This window comes from Arachis stenosperma, chromosome 9 (genome assembly GCF_014773155.1).
Source record: "Arachis stenosperma cultivar V10309 chromosome 9, arast.V10309.gnm1.PFL2, whole genome shotgun sequence".
Classification (NCBI taxonomy): domain Eukaryota; kingdom Viridiplantae; phylum Streptophyta; class Magnoliopsida; order Fabales; family Fabaceae; genus Arachis; species Arachis stenosperma.
The window spans coordinates 22,506,736-22,513,382 of NC_080385.1; the positions used below are offsets into that span (position 1 = coordinate 22,506,736).

The window sequence follows — 6,647 nt, forward strand, 5'->3', positions numbered from 1 at the left end:
AATAAGTTTTCAATCAAATCTTTTTAATTTCTAATTTCAAAATCTTTTTCAAAAATCACTTGATTTCTTTTCCACTTTTATTTTCGAAAATAAATTAGTGTTTTTCAAAAATGTTTTCAAAATCTTTTACTTAATTTTCGAAAATTACTTCCCTTCTTCTCACATCCTTCTATTTTTGGACTAACACTATCCCTTAATGCAAAATTCGAACTCCATCTTCTTTGATAAGTTCGAATTTTCTACCTCTGTCTTCCATTTTTCTTCCTCTGACACCTCAAGGAATCTCTATACTGTGACATAGAGGATTCCATATTTTTGTTCTCTTCTCTTTCATATGAGCAGGAACAAAGACAAAGGCATTCTTGAAGCTGACCTTGAACCTGAAAGGACTTTGAAGCGAAAGCTAAGAGAAGCTAAGGCACAACTCTCTGTTGAGGACCTAACTGAATTCTTCAAAGAAGAAGAAGCCATGGCAGCCGAAAACAACAACAATGCCAACAATGCAAGGAAGGTGCTGGGTGACTTTACTGCACCTACTCCCGACTTCTATGGGAGAAGCATCTCTATCCTGCCATTGGAGCAAACAACTTTGAGCTTAAGCCTCAATTAGTTTCTCTAATGCAACAGAATTGCAAGTTCCATGGACTTCCATTGGAAGATCCTCATCAGTTTTTAGCTGAATTCTTGCAAATCTGTGACACAGTCAAGACTAATGGGGTTAACCCTGAGGTCTATAGACTGATGCTATTCCCTTTTGCTGTAAGAGACAGAGCTAGAATATGGTTGGACTCTCAACCTAAAGAAAGCCTGGACTCATGGGAAAAGCTAGTCAATGCCTTCTTGGCAAAGTTCTTTCCACCTCAAAAATTGAGTAAGCTTAGAGTGGAAGTCCAAACCTTCAGACAGAAGGATGGAGAATCCCTCTATGAAGCTTGGGAAAGATACAAACAATTAATCAGAAAATGTCCCTCAGACATGCTTTCTGAATGGAGCATCATAGGTATTTTCTATGATGGTCTCTCTGAACTATCCAAGATGTCTTTGGATAGCTCTGCTGGAGGATCTCTTCACTTGAAGAAGACGCCTACAGAGGCTCAAGAACTAATTGAAATGGTTGCAAATAACCAATTCATGTACACTTCTGAAAGGAATCCTGTGAACAATGGGACTGGTCAGAAGAAAGGAGTTCTTGAGATTGATACTCTGAATGCCATTATGGCTCAGAATAAAATATTGACTCAACAAGTCAATTTGATTTCTCAAAGTCTGTCTGGAATGCAACATGCACCTGGCAGTACTAAGGATGCTTCATCTGAGGAAGAAGCTTATGATCCTGAGAACCCTTCAATGGAAGAGGTGAATTACCTAGGAGAACCCTATGGAAACACCTATAATTCTTCATGGAGAAATCATCCAAATTTCTCATGGAAGAATCAAGAGAGACCTCAACAAGGTTTCAATAACAATAATGGTGGAAGAAACAGGTTTAGCAATGGCAAGCCTTTTCCATCATCTTCTCAGCAACAGACAGAGAATTCTAAGCAGAACCCCTCTGACTTAGCAACCATGGTCTCTGATCTAATCAAAACCACTCAAAGTTTCATGAATGAAACAAGATCCTCCATTAGAAATTTGGAGGCACAAGTGGGACAGCTGAGCAAGAAAGTTACTGAACTCCCTCCAAGTACTCTCCCAAGCAACACAGAAGAAAACCCAAAAGGAGAGTGCAAAGCCATAAACATGGCCGAATTTGGAGAGGATGAAGAGGAAGTGGACGCCACTGAGGAAGGCCTCAATGGGCGTGCACCAACCTCCAATGAGTTCCCCAATGAGGAATCATGGGAATCTGAGGCTCAAAATGAGACCATAGAGATTCCATTGGACTTACTTCTGCCCTTCATGAGCTCTGATAAGTATTCTTCCTCTGAAGAGGATGAGTATGTCACTGAAGAGCAAGTTGCTAAATACCTTGGAGCAATCATGAAGCTAAATGACAAGTTATTTGGAAATGAGACTTGGGAGGATGAACCCCCTTTGCTCACCAAAGAACTGGATGACTTGTCTAGGCAGAAATTACCTCAAAAGAAACAAGATCCTGGGAAGTTTTCAATACCTTGTACCATAGGCACCATGACCTTCAAGAAGGCTCTGTGTGACTTAGGGTCAAGTGTAAACCTCATGCCTCTCTCTGTAATGGAGAAGCTAGGGATCTTTGAGGTACAAGCTGCAAGAATCTCACTGGAGATGGCAAACAACTCAAGAAAACAAGCTCATGGACTTGTAGAGAATGTTTTGGTAAAAGTTGAAGACCATTACATCCCTACTGATTTCATAGTCCTAGAGACTGGGAAGTGCATGGATGAATCCATCATCCTTGGCAGACCCTTCCTAGCCACAGCAAAGGCTGTGATTGATGTTGATGGAGGTGAACTGATCATTCAAGTGAATGAAGAATCCTTTGTGTTTAAGGCTCAAGGATACCCCTCTGTCATCATGGAGAAGAAGCATGAAGAGCTTCTCTCAAATCAGAGACAAACAGAGCCCCCACAGTCAAACTCTAAGTTTGGTGTTAGGAGGCCACAACCAAACTCTAAGTTTGGTGTTGAACCCCCACATTCAAACTCTAAGTTTGGTGTTGGGAGGTTCCAACATTGCTCTGAGTATCTGTGAGGCTCCATGAGAGCCCTCTGTCAAGCTACTGACATTAAAGAAGCGCTTGTTGGGAGGCAACCCAATGTTATATTTTATATATTTTCCTTTGTTATTTTATCTTATTTTGTAGGTTGATGATCATAAGAAGACACAAAATCAATTGAAAAAGCAAAAACAGAATGAAAAACAGGAAGAAAAATAGCACACCCTGGAGGAAGAACTCACTGGCGTTTAAACGCCAGTGAGGCTAGCAGTTGGGCGTTTAACGCCCAGTCTGGCACCATTCTGGGCGTTTAACGCCAGAAAGGGGCACCAGACTGGCGTTAAACGCCAGGAAAGGGCAAGAACCTGGCGTTAAACGCCAGGAATGGGCACCAGCCCGGCGTTTAACGCCAGAAATGGCTCAAAACGTGATTTTGAGTGCCATTTGGTGCAGGGATGACTTTTCCTTGACACCACAGGATCCCCACCAACCCCACCACACTCTCTCTTCTTCACCCATTCACCAATCACCTCAACACCTCTTCCCCATAAACCCTTCTTCACTCCTTCATCTTCAAACCACCTAAACACCACTTCTCCCCCTCCTTGGCCGAACACAAAGCCATCTCCCTCTCCTCTATTTCTTCTTCTTCTACTCTCATCTCTCTTCTTTTGCTCGAGGACGAGCAAACCTTTTAAGTTTGGTGTGGTAAAAGTATTGCTTTTTGTTTTTCCATAACCAGTTATGGCATCCAAAGCCGGTTCAACTGAGAAGGCATGACCTCAAGCCCATCACCAAGAGAAGGATGGAGCAAACAAGAGACCCCTCTCATCAAGAGATCCCTGAGATACCTCAAGGGATGCACTTTCCTCCACAAGACTATTGGGAGCAACTAAACATCTCCCAAGGAGAATTGAGTTCCAACATGGGACAACTAAGGGTGGAGCACCAAGAACATTCCATCCTCCTCCATGAAATTGGAGAAGATCAAAGGATCATGAGAGAGGAGCAACAAAGACAAGGAAGAGACATTGAGGAGCTCAAGCACTCCATAGGATCTTCAAGAAGAAGAAAGAGCCGCCAACACTAAGGTGGACCCGTTCTTTAATCTCCTTGTTCTTTATTCTTCTGTTTTTTTTTTCGAAAATTAATGCTTATGTTTATCCATGTTTGTGTCTTATGATCATTAGTGTCTTAGTGTCTATGCCTTAAAGCTTTGAATATGAATCCATCACCTTTCTTAAATGAAAACTGTTTTTATTACAAAAGAACAAGAAGTACAGGATTTCAAATTCATCTTTAAAACTAGCTTAATTAGTTTGATGTGGTGGCAACACTTTTGTTCTCTGAATGTATGCTTGAACAGTGCATATGTCTTTTGAATTTGTTGTTCATGAATGTTAAAATTATTGGCTCTTGAAAGAATGATGAAAAAGGAGACATGTTACTGAGGATCTGAAAAATCATAAAAATGATTCTTGAAGCAAGAAAAAGCAGTGAATACAAAAAAAAAAAAGAGGGGAGAAAGAAAAAGAAAAGAAAAAGAAAGAAATAAAGTTGTGATCCAAGGCAAAAAGAGTGTGCTTAAGAACCCTGGACACCTCTAATTGGGGACTCTAGCAAAGCTGAGTCACAATCTGAAAAAGGTTCACCCAATTATGTGTCTGTGGCATGTATGTATCCGGTGGTAATACTGGAAGACAGAGTGCTTTGGGCCACGGCCAAGACTCAATAAGTAGCTGTGTTCAAGAATCATCATACTTAACTAGGAGAATCAATAACACTATCTGGATTCTGAGTTCCTAAAGAAGCCAATCATTCTGAATTTCAAAGGATAAAGTGAGATGCCAAAACTGTTTGGAGGCAAAAAGCTACTAGTCCCGCTCATCTAATTTGGAGCTAAGTTTCATTGATAATTTGGAGTCTATAGTATATTCTCTTCTTTTTATCCTATTTGATTTTCAGTTGCTTGGGGACAAGCAACAATTTAAGTTTGGTGTTGTGATGAGCGGATAATTTGTACGCTTTTTGGCATTGTTTTTAGTATGTTTTTAGTAGTTTTAGTTGAGTTCTTAGTATATTTTTATTAGTTTTTAGTTAAAATTCACTTTTCTGGACTTTACTATGAGTTTGTGTGTTTTTCTGTGATTTTAGGTATTTTCTGGCTGAAATTGAGGGACCTGAGCAAAAATCTGATCCAGAGACTCAAAAGGACTGCAGATGCTGTTGGATTCTGACCTCCCTGCACTCGAAGTGGATTTTCTGGAGCTACAGAAGCCCAATTGGCGCGCTCTCAACGGCGTTGGAAAGTAGACATCCTGGGCTTTCCAGCAATATATGATAGTCCATACTTTGCCCAAGATTTGATGGTCCAAACCGGCGTTCAAAGTCACCTCAAGAAATTCCAGCGTTAAACGCCGGAACTGGCACCTAATTGGGAGTTAAACGCCCAAACTGGCATAAAAGCTGGCGTTTAACTCCAAGACAAGTCTCTACACGAAAATGCTTCATTGCTCAGCCCAAGCACACACCAAGTGGGCCCGGAAGTGGATTTTTATGTCATTTACTCATCTTTGTACACCTTAGGCTACTAGTTTTCTATAAGTAGGACCTTTTACTATTGTATTTTAATCTTTGGACATCTAGTTCTTAGATCATTTGAGGGCTGGCCTCACGGCCATGCCTAGACTTTGTTCTTATGTATTTTCAACGGTGGAGTTTCTACACACCATAGATTAAGGTGTGGAGCTCTGCTGTACCTCGAGTATTAATGCAATTACTATTGTTCTTCTATTCAATTCCGCTTGTTCTTTGTCCAAGATATCACTTGTTCTTCAACTTGATGAATGTGATGATCCGTGACACTCATCATCATTCTCACTCATGAACAAGGTGACTGACAACCATCCTTGTTCTACAAGCATATGAGGCTTAGTGAATATCTCTTGGATTCTTTAACCGGAATCTTCGTGGTATAGGCGAGAACTGATGGCGGCATTCAAGAGAATCCGGAAGGTCTAAACCTTGTCTGTGGTATTCTGAGTAGGATTCAATGATTGAATGACTGTGACGTGCTTCAAACTTGTAACCTGCTGGGCGTTAGTGACAGACGCAAAAGAGGGATTCTATTCCAGTAGGAAGCGGGAACCAAACCGGTGATTGGCCGTACTGTGACAGAGTGCGTGAGCATTAGCTTTCACTGCGAGGATGGGAGGTAGCCACTGACAACGGTGAAACCCTACACAAGCTTGCCATGGAAAGGAGTAAGAAGGATTGGATGAAGACAGTAGGAAAGCAGAGAGACGGAAGGGAAGGCATCTTCATGCGCTTATCTGAAGCTCTCACCAATGATATACATAAGTATCTCTATCTTTATCTTTATGCTTTATTCATCATCTATACCCATTTGAGTCTGCCTGACTAAGATTTACAAGATGACCATAGCTTGCTTCATACCACCAATCTCCGTGGGATCGACCCTTACTCGCGTAAGGTTTATTACTTGGACGACCTAGTGCACTTGCTGGTTAGTTGTGCGAAGTTGTAGTGATCACAATTTCGTGCACCAATTACCAACTTTTATTTTGCTGAATTCTTTTTTATGTTATTGTTTTATATATATATAAACATAATATATTCTGGTACTAGTTAGATTATTGTTCGATGTAAGTTAATTTAATTTGAATCTATATGTTATTTTGTTGTTTAGTTTTTCATGTAACAAATTTTATCATAAGTTTTTGTTTGATGTGCATAATCTTTCAATTTCAAGTTTGTGCTCATTTGAAGTTTTTATCGATGAAGCAAAGCAAATTCTCATATAAAATAAGAAAGATCTGCTTATTATTCAATTAACTAAATTGATTTTGGTAGTAAAATTTTTTTCAATTTTTGATTTTTGTAAAAATTCGCAGAAATCCATGAAAATCTCGAATTCTGTTATCCGTCGAGGAGATGGGACGGGAACGAAGACAGGTTATGGAGGCGGGGGAAGGAGGACAGGGGCATGTCC

At 40.4% G+C, this 6,647-nt stretch overlaps 1 non-coding gene across 1 annotated transcript; it reads right to left on the bottom strand.

The window, feature by feature from the left end:
* Positions 1–873: 873 nt before the first annotated feature.
* LOC130952415 (small nucleolar RNA R71) lies at positions 874–981 on the bottom strand. Its single transcript, XR_009074596.1, has one exon. It is a non-coding gene; the product is annotated as a small nucleolar RNA R71 (small nucleolar RNA).
* Positions 982–6,647: the final 5,666 nt, after the last annotated feature.